This window comes from Athene cunicularia (genome assembly GCF_003259725.1).
Source record: "Athene cunicularia isolate RWA chromosome 3 unlocalized genomic scaffold, athCun1 chr3_part1, whole genome shotgun sequence".
Classification (NCBI taxonomy): Eukaryota; Metazoa; Chordata; class Aves; order Strigiformes; family Strigidae; genus Athene; species Athene cunicularia.
The window spans coordinates 85,598,306-85,611,867 of NW_020799097.1; the positions used below are offsets into that span (position 1 = coordinate 85,598,306).

The 13,562-nt window shown below is 33.0% G+C and overlaps 1 protein-coding gene across 8 annotated transcripts in view; it reads right to left on the bottom strand.

Annotated features, from left to right (window-relative positions):
• CEP170 (centrosomal protein 170) overlaps window positions 1–13,562 on the bottom strand; it is a 100,636-nt gene that overhangs the window by 37,994 nt on the left and 49,080 nt on the right. The window lies entirely within an intron of this gene.

Genomic DNA, 13,562 nt, shown 5'->3' on the forward strand with positions numbered 1-13,562 from the left:
TTATAAAAACCTTTTTACAGCCCATTTCTCAATTAAGGAAAAACCCAATAACTAGTACCACCAAATTTTCTGATTTTTGCTATAATCTAGTGAAAGCAAGAAATACAAATGCTTACATCTGCTAATAATAAGCTTAATGTATTATTTCTTTAATACAAACAAAATTTCAGGTTTTCATTTGTATAGGGACTTAGCATATGTTAGAAGTCCACCAGGTCTCACAAACCATGTAGACTCATTCAAGATGTGAATTGCCATAGTTGTTCTACTACACTGTTTCCTATTGATGCTTATATTAATCCCTTCCACTTGTGATAGGATAATTTCCCCATGACATTTTAAAATCATTTCTCAAGAGAAAAATACTAGAAAAAAGTTACTACTAAGGCAATTTAGTAATAAGGAGAGCCAGCATATTGTCTGTCAAATTTCTCGTGAGACACAGATACTAAGGAATATGAATTACTTTTAGAATTGATGTATACTTCAAAGATACTTTAGAGAGTATTTTGAAATTATATTGAAAACATATAATTTACAAAATTTATAAATTTCTGCTTAAGAAATAAATTTATTACTTTACTACTAAGAATTTGAACATTTAAAAAAAATTACAGAATAAAAATGGAAAAGCCCGACACGTTAAAATTGTCTGCTAAAAAGAAACTAACATCAAAAATTGCTTTGTCTTAGAGAAATACAAACAAAAGGAAAGAAGGAAATGACCTTCACAGATGTTATCCTCCTGTAAAAAAATACTACTAGTGCAAAAGAGAAAAAGAAATACAGGATTATTTTTTCCTCAAAACTGTTTTGTAATTCAGTTTTGCACAGCAAAGCTAGAGGATTGGTTTATCAAAATTGTAAACAATGCTAGTGTATTTAAAATGGATTCACCACTAGATGGCCACAAACCATAGTTTTTTAATGTCTGCGTAAATGAAGGAAAAAAATAAATAAATTAGGCACCTCGTCATTCAAATCCTGCTTATGGTCTTCTAAGTGTCCAGAATCATGTTGCTATTGCATTTATACATTTATAAATGAGGAAGCTTTTTAAAAATCAATTGGATTTGTAATTTGCTCTCATGTAAGAAGTTTGCTTTCTGCAATTCTAAAATTCAGGCAATGCTCCCCAATTTTCAATTAATACATAAAACATGTCTAGATACACTTATGCACCGGTTGCTTAAGAGTATTTCATACATATTTCTTTTCTTAAAGTGTGTTATAACTTTTCTCTTTAATGATACAATTTTGATTTGTACAGTTGTAGCAATTTTTGAAGATACAAACTGGTTAGCGTCCACTGCCTCCTTTATTTGAATATATTGCTATTCCGCAGCCACTTTTTTCCTTGATTAACATAGTTCCATTAATTACAGAGTTTTACATGTTCTTTTAATGAAAGGAAACTCTGATTTTATAGCACAAGCACCTGAAGGAAAATATGAATTCAGCACTTCCATATCTAATCAGGACTACGGAGTAAATTGCTACCTGTAAATTACTTCATATTATCTGGTAGCACGTTCATTTACCATGTCAAATTTCTTTACTTTTATGACGAATGACAGCACGTAAGGCTTCTTTCTCTCAATCCTACTTTTTCTAGTACTGAAGTCCTATTTAAGCAAATCTTGTTATTCTATTATTGAATTTACTACAAAACCAAATTTGAATATTGCCTATTTTTTTTCTGTGAAAAGTAATATGGCAGACCCAAGCAATAGATTTACCTCCTATATACCCCACTTAATGGTCCTTCTGTATATAGTGGGAGAATATCTATATCTATATCTATTAAAAAAATTGTGTGTGTATATATATAAAAATATGTAGTCCAGAAAAGATAAATAAAATATTTGGGAACACTATTATTAGAAAGACAATGCACCTTCTTCAATAAATGTATATTTTTGCACTACACATTCATTCTACATCTAGGAGCACTGGTATGTTTATGCACCTGCCCTAAATTCCATTGCTACACAACTGTAAAGCTCCTCTTCTCAGCAAGAAGAGAATTACACAAGTGTGATCTATCCCAAAGACTAAATTTCAGAACTGTGATACATAAAACCCCTCTGAAAACAATTCTATTAATACGTAATTACAGCTTTAAATATGAAAACTCTGCAAAAGGTAAAAAATTTAGGACAACACTTACACACCTGTCACACATCTGCAGAAAATGAATACTATCAGAATTTTAGAATTAAACGATCCCCTTACACTGTTCACCAAATAAATGAGAATATATTCTCAAGAGAAATGGCCATGGAATAACCTGAATGTTTCCCTCTACCATTTAGAAAAATGCAATTTGTACTTTATGGGTTGTTATGATAAGTTATGTATGCAAACAGTGGGCTGTTGTGATTGAAGCCTGGATGGACAGAGACCTGTATCTTCCTACAAAGACTGAACGACATTCTTCAAGGCTTCCAATTCTTCACACATTTCTGTTCTTTGAATATCTTGATTTCAAAGTCATTTAAGGGAGGTCTATGAATAACTTAACTAAATCCAAAAAATCCTGAGGAATTGCTGATGACACCCATCGCTGCATCCCTTATCTCTTTATACAAAAAGACCTAAGTTTCTTTCTGTAAAGCTCATATTTGTCGGAAACCGCAGCTACAGCTTTAAACAGAAGAAACTACTATATGTATTTTGATTAACTGCGTTTGGGGAAGAAAAAGATGAAGTCAGATTCCACGATAGAAGTTTGCACACGGCACGGTATTTGAAAAATGAGAATGCCTTTTTTTGTTTTATTTTTGACAAAGGAGGTAAAAGGATTCTGTGCATCCATTTATGAATTCAAGAATTTTCTTAATGATCTCAAATGACACATATCCAGCACACAGCTGTCAATGAAAAAAATAAGTTTCCTAAATATTTTACACTTTTTTGTATCACTGTAAACAATAAAGACTTTCACAAAATCATGATCTTGCATTTCTGGAGCCTCTGGGAAATGGGGAATAATATGTTTATCTTTTAACTTAGGTAGCTGTATGTACCATGAAGAAAACAATTCCTATAAATTTTTTTATTTTTTTTTAAAAACCCAATATTAATACTGTTTTTTAAACAGATGTAATTTAAAAGTTAAAATACCAGAGAAAGATATTTCCAAGATAACAGTTTCCTACATGCAATCATTCTGGAAAGTTAAAAGTTTTCTGCCCTGCTCTGCCATATTATTGCTTATGAAATTATATTTTAGCAGAAAGACTAGATTATTTCATCCTGAATGTTCCAAGTGTCATAAAGTTACAAAACAAGCAAAAAAGAGATTAATTTTTATAGAATCCTGAAATCTGACTGATGCAGAAAATTCTAGGCATTGCACCAATCTGCACCATGACATGGGGTTCCCGCCACACAGCTGTAATGGTGGAACTGACAGAAACATTACATAAACTGTGTGGTGGTGTTTAAAAATAACTACTTTATTGTTACGAAGCATGAAAAACTTCCACTGCAAAGCAAGACATTTTCAACGGCAAGGGAACAATGACCACAGCATTGTTGCAGGAAGTCAAGCCCTATTAATGAAAGGCAGTCAACATAATTTTGTTTAACCTGCAATTCAGATGACATTTTGAGCAAATGGATTTACAGGTGACAGTCAAGACTGCATCCAGTTTTGGTCGTCTCAATGAATGAGAGACATCATCTAACTGGAGGGAGCTCAGCAGGGGCTGCCAAGATGGTCAAGGCTGGAGTACTTTCCCTGTGGGGAGAACCTGGGGAAGCTTGGCTTCATCAGTTTGGAGAAGGGAAGGCTTTGGAGGTGCCTAACTGCAGCCCCCAGTACCTATGAGAAGCATATCAAGGTAAAAGCCATGCTCTTCATAGTGGTGTATGGCACGAGGACAAAGGGTAACTCATGTAAGCTGAAACAAGAGAGGTTCAGACAGGAAATAAAGGTTTTTTTACTCTGAGGACAGCCAAGCAAGGTTGCCTAGCCTCTGATCTTAAAGGGTGTGAAGATCCACATGGCTAAAGTCCGGGGCAATCTGTCTGACCTCAAAACCAACCCTACTTGAGCAGGGGGCTAGACTAGCGACATCCTAAGGTCTTTCACAACCTATGTGATCCTACCATCCTTAATAAAAGTGATCCTAGATAATAACTTAGCATCTCAGGTCAGCCTCCTAGCTCAAAGAGTCAGTCTTCCTGATAAATCCCAAAGGAAAATTCAGTAATTTCTCAACCGAGGAACTGCTAACACTAGGGTTGACATATAATGAAGTCTCCTAGATCAGCAGGGAAGAGGGAGTTCTGACACATACTTTTCAATTTCAAAGCAATGAATGGTAAGCTCTCCAAAGATCCCCCTGAGATACTCCATTTACATTCTGTGGCTCTACCAGCAAAACAAAGGGACGAAATAGAAGGCTAAAAATATAGCAAGTTCCAAAGCAATATGCCATCACTTGATGGAATGTAAACTCAGCTTGAAAACTACAGAGGTGAAGTAAAAAATAACTGATGGCAAAACAATTGCACCTTGATGTAGGTATTAATAAACTCCATCACTTTACCCCAGCAACAATTTTTCCAATATTGTAACTGGGAAGATAGTCTTATCTATGTAAAACAGTATTTTTAAAAATTCTTTATCCAATAACAAACAAGAATTAAAGAAATCTATGTAAGACAACACAAGTGTTATGTAATGACTTCAAGTAGTGCTGGCATACTTCTGGAGACATCATGAGTTACAGGACCAAATCTGAGCACATGCCTTGTCCTCTTCTGCAAGGGCTAATTTTGTAGAAAGCAGAGTACTCTGTTTTGGCAGGCCATACACGTTTCTCTGTGAAAACTACTCATGACTCAGAGTACACCTGCTTGTCACCATAGCTGAAACATAACTTTATCACAAGCTAGCTTTAGTGTTTGGGAATTGATCTTTTTCACTCTCCGTTCCCCCCTCCCCTGCACCCCAACAGATGAATTAATAATATATTTTGTACCACAGATCAACTATACTAGAGGTCAGTATAACGACTTTAGGATTAATTATTGAAAGTGATGATTCTTTAGAACCATAGAAGCCATTTTTCTTTATTTATATATATATATATATATATATATATATATATATATATATGTGAGACCTTCCAGAAATTTAAATACTGTTCAGAAAAAATAATGGCAACAGGAACTATTTTTCTGAATCAAAAGGAAAAAAAACAGGTTAGCTCCGCACCCCACCCCCCATCAGAACACCTCACTTGATGTTTTCCTTATGTGCTTTTTATAAACTTTAAATTTCTCGAGTAAAAAAAAAACATTTTCCATTATATCTCATTTACATACATTTCAGAGTTCCTAATGTTGGGACTTTATACTTAGTTTTACTAAATTTCAGGACATCAATTTTAAACTATTTCATGGTTTATGAAGATCACACTGCAGTTCTACAATATTGTAATTTCTCAGTACTTAATGTTCACAGAGCTAGTTCCGCATACCAAGACATTACTGAAGATACTGATATGAATGGAAAAATAGGTCTTATTTGAGACTCCTAGATTCACGCAGTTTTATAGCAAATTATGTATATTAGAAAATGGATTCTACTGTTCTGCATACATAGTTACTAAACAAAACATTAGAAAACATTTCTAAGAGCACTAACAAAAAGTAGGAGCACAAACTTTATTTGAAATACAAATCTTAAGAATTCTATCTATTTTTAAAATTTTGAGTTTTTCCAATAGTCTTACCGCTGTGGTCTTAACATAAAGGATATGCAGTAATTACCAGTAATATTAATAAGACTAACAGACAACCAACATTAAATAATAAGTATTCTAGTTGCAATTCAGAGAACTATAACTAGGAACCTATGCATTAATGATGGTATTTGTAAACTAAAAGTATTTGAATAATTCTCCTTCTATTCTTTCAGATCCTAACAATAGTTACAGCCACAATCTGGAGACATATTTGAAAAGGGCAATGATTTAAATGCTATTAATTTCAGTGCAGGCAATCTGTATACAAGTAGCAGAACAAAACCCAATGACAAAAAGTGTGTAAAAGGCAATTCAAAGATAAACAGCTAAAAAGGTAAACTAAATCAAAGCTGAGCACAGGTAAGGTACAAGAGGCTGTACTGTACAGTTCATTAAAGATAGGACCATAGCAAAATAAAACAAGGAGCAAATGATTAAATTTGAAATAAGTTATTTGCCATGTAAAGTTATAGGAATGTAAATTATAATGGCAATTATGTTTAATAACTTTTTAGGGGAAAGGAAGATGATGAGTATATTTGATTGTCAGGGAAGTCAAATACAAGTAGGTTTAAGAAACTGAGCTGTGAACTGAAAAAAAAAAAAAAAAAAAAAAAAGAGGGAGGAGACAGGAATTTAGAAACACAAGCAGGATTTGGACACAGTACTAAGCAAGAAGAAGAAAGTGTAAATCAGCCACACTCAAAGGATGCTTGATTGACAGGAAGAGAGGATTCCAGACAGCAGGGAAATGGAAGAGGCTTCAGATCTGTATCTCAGATCATCTTGGCAATGCTGAGCTTAGTGTTCAGACTGAGCTCCTCATAATTCGTCCAAAGAAGGTAGTCCAGACATTCATAATATAGTAAATACCTTGTTAAAAGTCAGAGTTCCTGATCAGATAAAAAAAGACAAAAGGCAAGCATTCTCTCCCCTCCCTTTAGAAAGTGTGATGAGCCAGAGTACAATACTTAAGCTCACTTTGTGTTTAGCTACTGCATGAACTGTGTTTAACAAAGTTGCTTCTGAGAAGTCTGACTTTAATAGTTTTTGCTTGTTCTGTCAGTTATCTTAGACATCCCAGGCGAACAGGCTGCGTTCTGTTCAGGGCATATCTCATGAATAGCCATGTATTTTCACAGAAACTGTTTATGTCATTTCAACTATATACTGAAGATACAGAATCAGATGCAAGACTTTCTGGTATATAAAAAGCTACATAAGCAAATGAAAAGGATTAACGTGCCAAGTCTAGTAACTTCCTCTTACCAGATGTCAATTACCTATCTACATGCATACATATTTTGTACCTGTTTGCTAGTGTAGAATTAATTTTCTTGAGAATTCCAAATTGAAAAAGAAACAGAAAGTTTAGACACTGTATGACTTCTCCCTTCCCTCAGAAGAAAAAAGACTACAAACATCCTCTGAACTTTTGACAAAATTTATATGTTCAGATGATTTGATAGGCTTCAATTGTTCTACTGCTTCTGCAGCACTGTATTCATAAAAGATGGTCACTGTGCAACCACGACACCCTGTGGGGCTAAAAGGCATTATTTCTAGAAGAAATTGTAGAAGCAATGATAAAAGCAATTAAAGCCAGAGGGTGTGAAAAGACAGAAGACCTGAAAGTAATTTTCTAAAACCAGATATATCTGCCTTGGGTACTTAAACCAGTCATTGAAACATGCTGAGATTTTTTTTTTTTTCTCCTAACTTAACTCTACACACGTTGATTCTTTTCAGGTAGTTTGTCATTTATAATACTTCAAAAATTTGCCAAGAGGAGTTTCATAACATGTATGTTAATTCCCTAACAAGAGGAGTTATGATTACATGTATGTTAAGTATTGTAACGAAAAACATTTCCCCCTCCCTGCTCCACTTGCACTGTAAAAATAAGATTTTGGATGAACTCTGTATGACATCTTAGTAGAAGAGTTCAGAATATACATTTTCTAATAAACTTTACAGATCTTAAAATTTTTTTTTGATTTGGTATATGGCTCCAGGTTTTAAAATCAATCCCTGCTGTGCATTGCACACTTTTTACAAATGATAGGAAAGATCTGTATTAGTCCATGCTTCTCATAGAACTAGACTGATACATACAAATGTAACAAAATATGTACTTATAATTTTGTCACTCTTACTTTCAAAATATTTAGTATAATATTAATCCTAAACTTGCCAGTCCACAATTCTTCCTTTAGCAGTTATGTTTAATACAACGTTTCATACTATCTGCAAGATTTAAGGTTTGCGACAGAGAAGACAAGATCTGGTAAACAAGCTTTATGAACACTTAAAGCAACAACAATGAAAAAAATAATTCAAAAGTTCACAGTCCTTGAAGTACACATTAGCCAGTAACATAATACGGTATGAACAAACAAAAATAGTAAGGAGATTCCATTTTATTATAATCACCTTTCAGAATAAACTCCCATTCACAGACATATTCAAAAAAAGTCAAACCAAACTGAAATATTAGTGTCATCATGAGCAGAAAGATGTAAAAAATGAAAATGGAAAACCTTCTGCCTATATGAATGCCAACACAGTTTCTCCTCTTAAGTTATTCCAAATTTTTAAAGAGAAGAATCTCTCTTGAGATATTGTCAATAGAATAATATTTTGTGTATACTCTTTGCGCAGTATATAATCAAGTAAAATTAAAGATATCATGCACATTAAAACCAAGGTCATTAGTATTATTATCATATGATTCTATTATGGCCTATTTTTCTATATAAACAAAGACTTTAAAACAGCATCCTTTTCCAATTTAAACCAAATTGGAACATGATCTAAAAATATGAACATTACACTGAAAACAGAATCATTAAATGGACACAACAATTCTTTTTGAAGATGGCAGAAAGATGGATTTAGGTTTGATATTGGTACTTCACTTTACTTCTGGTTTGGAATCGGTATGTTGATATCAAATGGTGAATTTGAGATCTAAAACTACTGATGAAAAAAATCAGAAAATTTAAATTAATATATCATTATTTAAGAAAATAATTTTAGGACCAAAGAAAACTTTATCTAAGCCCAATTTTTCCATATGCATATGAGCTGCTATAACATTCTAGATTCCCTAGTTAGCTAGCTGATGTGAACTGAAACGTACATAGAGCTTCTATTCTGTTCCTTCCCTTCCCACACATGCATAGAAGACTTTAACTCTGCTATACTAAGTTCTACAAAGTATTTCCATTCAGAAATACCCTAAAATGAAATTGCCTGAAGAAAACCAACAAAACCGCTATATAAAACAAAGACACCCCCCCAAGAAAACCCCTGAAGAGCTTGCAGAAAACTCATTGAGTTTATTTTTATTTACTGCAACAGCCTCAAAGTATTTAATATTCCAACCACATCCAGATTTATTTGCATATTAATTTATTAAAATTTATTACTGGTAGTATTTTACTTTACTGAAAAAAGGAAACTCATTAGACTGAATAATTTGCAATCTTTTTATATCAACAGAAAAAATGAACTGCAGAAACATAATTCTGAATTCTTTCATCCACTAACAGACTTACCTTTTTTGTGGCCTAGAAAGATTTTTTAACCTGATATGACTGCTGAGAACAATTTCCTTCTAATAGAACAAATTTGATTTATTTAAAAAATGTAAAACATAAAAAATTTGCAACTGTGCAAAATAGAGAGCAATTACTCAGTGTTAACAGAAGAAAGCACGGAACCTATCTAAAGGTTACAACAGCTGGATGCAAATGAAAACCAAATCCTATGACTGTGCCCCATTTACTCATGTATTTTATGTGTTAAAAGTAACACTGAAAACACGTTCTAAATCAAATCAAGATCCTGAATTTGGTTTATTTTGTTTTATTTTGTACTTATCCATTAGCTGCAACAGTAAGGGTATTACTTTGCTAGAAAGAGAGTTTTGCCTTTCTGAAGATACTTGAGTAGAGAATATTGTATGCCTGGTAAGTACAAGATGGTCTCTGTAGTATGTATGTAAGAGCTGATTTCTTCTTTACACATTGATGAAATTGCTCTCAATGGTAATTCTAAAAAGAGGTCTACAAAAAGAGAGCCAGCATCTATTGTTCAACCATAACTTTCTTTCGTGTCATTATGTATTTATTTTCTGAACTTGTTTGGCTACTAACCAATTTATACCTCTCTATGAATTTAAGTGACATTTGAACACCTGAATGCAGAAATATCATTGGTTAATTAACAAACTTTTAGGAAGCAAGGTTTATCATTATTTTTCAAGTGTTCTCTATTTCTAAAGAACATTAAGACATGACCATACATTTATACTGTAGAGAACAAGTGAAAAGAACATGAGTTTGTAAGCAGCATTGATCTTGCTTAGAATTTGTGCTTCATAAATTAAAGGTGACAGAGGACCATATGGAAACACATGATAGAATAAAAATGCAAGTAAACTGGTGTACAACACATTTCTATACCAGTAATACTGGCAGTACTCACTCAGTCTCTATATATCAAAAAAACAACAGGATTTGAAGGAAATAGTAATAATGTCAAGTTGCTAAAAAATAAAATGAGTCAGAGGTCCTAGAATATGTGTTTCAAGAAAATTTCGATAATACAAGATGGAGTTTGCGTGCATGGGTTTTGTGTTATTTGTGAAAAGCACAACTGGATCCCATGTAAGCACAGGAATATTGTGGAGATAGCATTCTTACTAGTTAATTGACTAAGGAGAGAAGACAGTTACAGTGGGTAACAGCTGAAGATTGCAACTTTTCCAAATGATAACCACTATCTCTACAATGGGAACTCTGACAAATCTTTCCATTCAGTAATACCATTAAATGAAATTTGCTAAAAGCAAAATTAAACAAAAACACCCTAAGCCATACCCAATTTTATTCTATGATAGTTTCATGTTTTGATATTTGTCCTGGACACATACACATTTATGTATTCTATTTTAAAATGGAAACCACTATGAAATCTTCTCATGATGACTGTTTCTCTGCCTCTGCCAAATAACATAGCCTAAGATTTCTCCTAACCTCTACAAAAAATTATATTGGGTTTTGTAGGTTTTTTTACTTATGCTTTCATTTTAAAAATTTGACTTTTTAGTTATTCCCCAAGATGCTTATTTTGTTCTAAGAGACATGACACACCAATTCTAAACATAAGGAACGTCTTCAAAGCTGGCCACAAAGCAGTAATTATTTACTTCCCCTGACAATATCTAAGATTTATGAATAAAATTCAAATAACAGCACAGAAGAAACAATTATTAGTACACTCCTGAAATACTAAGTAATTACATCAGTTCCTATCATGGCTGATACAAGCACATAAGATTTTGAAATAGAATCAATCCAAATAATTAACTGACATACAAGTGAAACAGGAACAGTATTTGGAGGACTCGAGGCATGTACAGGTCTTGCATCCTTTTTTTATGCTTACAACTGAAAAATATCTGCTTACTATTTTTATGAAATACTTTATTTTTTCACCCTCAAATAAAATCTGGGTTTTTCTAAATCTTGCAAATTTGCAAACAGTTTAACAAATTTCTCTTTTCTTACCCACTTCAGTCTCCGTGGGCATTTATATAAATTGATTTTATTCCAGTGACCTTGCCTGTCAGATCTTGATATTTTGTCTGGTTTTAATTTCATTGGCTCAGCAAATTATCTAGGTGTTGAAATTTGTGTAAGACACAAGCCTCAATGTTTTTGGAATCTTTCATTTTAGGTAAGTGATAGACATTCACTCTGAGAGAGTCATCACTGCAGATAAAATTTTTACAGCTCTCTCATAGGGAAAAGTATCTCACTAAAAAGTTTCTCTGTTATTTAGAAAATGTCTTCCTCTTTCCTTCTGATTATTTTTGTATTTTTCTAACATGCTCATTCCAAAAGCCAGGCTTTAAAATGGTCAAGAAAAAAAACACCTACGTTGTTTTTCTACTCCTTTTCTGAAGCAGAGACAGCACTTTTTCTTAGAGACTGGAAGAGTAGCAGAGGAAGAAATGGATCCATAGCAATCTAAATGTAATCTGAATAAGCAGGACAGCATTATTTTTGGATTTTTAAAATAATTTCACATAAGTATCTGTTTTCCTTGCGTCTATTTCCTAGAATCTTTAGTAAAAGGCTATGAAGCAGAAGTGGTACTTTTGAAGACAATATAGCTCAACATCAAGGTCTTTCCACCCTCCTTTTTAAAAAGTTATATAGATATGTATTTTTTTTTCCATTTTTTCTGAGAATTTTAACTTTGATCTGCTGCATGTCTCTCTTGGATTCTTAACTCAAAGAAACATTATTAATCACACCTTGATTTTTGACAAGTTAATGCCACTCCCATATTTGTGGTTTGTTCTTATGTTCCTTCCCAAAGAGTAGATCCTGCCTACAGGAGTAAGGCTAAGGCTAAGATTTCCCAAGTGAATGAATCACACTGAAAGTAGTCTTTGGATATTTTAGTCATTCTCACCCTTTCCTCCAGTAAAAGGGAAAAAAATACCCAAACTCAGAAATATATTATTCCATAGGAAATTCTTCAGAATTTAAACCAGACACAGATCTTAGCACCATTCTAATGTAAATTGTTACTGACAAGACTCTTATTATTTATAGTGCATTTTTGCCCCAATCCTAGCAAATGCAACTCTTGAATTTCAGCTAATCTTTTGATCCAACAGACACTCTTAAATGAGACTCAGTTGAGCAGGCATCGTAACTGCTCAGGAAAAGGACATACTTGCCAACAGAGAGGTTATACTGGAATCATTGGTAAAATATATACCAATAATTATCTTAAATCCTCAATAAAGCAGCATAGCAGTCAAAAGGCTTACAAAAGTCCTTGTCTGATTCTTCATTTATCCATCTTTAGCAAAGTAACAGAATCCACACCATTACCAATTTAAAATAGGAGGGAAGCAAAACTGAACTTAGCTGGAGGAACAAATTTTGGCTTCCATTTGGTTTTGATTTTCTTCACTGGCTGTTTTTCTGCACTTAATAAAAATAATATAATACTTCTTTCATATTACCAAATCAAATAAGAATTGTGCAGCTGGACTCTTTGATCTGGGTGTAAAATATACTGTTCATAATACTTCAGTACAGATTGTTCATAATACTTCAGTATAGATACTAAGTGAAAAGATACAGAAGACCTCAAAGAAAAAACATCTACGGTTTACTTCCTTGTAAATCTTTAATTTCTAGTGGTGACACTTTTTAGTTTGGCACTAAGGGGTATTTATGATACCCAAAAGCTTTTTATACAACATTAAGAATATTAGCCAATACTTTACTACTATCCCTAACACTTCCATTCACTTCCTGTTCATGAATCTCTCCTGTAACAGTAGGGATCTGTCTCAAACAAAAACCTGATTGTGGATATCCTGAACGGATATTAATGACCACAAATAATTTGAAATCTTATTAAACATTAGACAATATTAACATTCTTAAAAAGTACATAGTCTATTTCCAAATGTTATTATTTTCTCTGGTTTCCAAAAAAAAACCCTACTTAGCAAAAATATGACTTGCACTCTATCTGATGCAATTTAATTGAAGATTTAAACCATGGATTAACTGTAGATATTTGTAAGAGCAATGACATTCTTTAATATTCACTTGCTTCATTTGGACTGCTCTTAGCTCTCAGAAGTTCTTTAATACTGACTCAAAGAAGTCAAAATTCTCCTTTTCAGAATCCATACAATGCAAAACCATTATCTTCATGATTTTATTGAAGGCAATTCTATTTATTTTAAGCCCCCCCCCC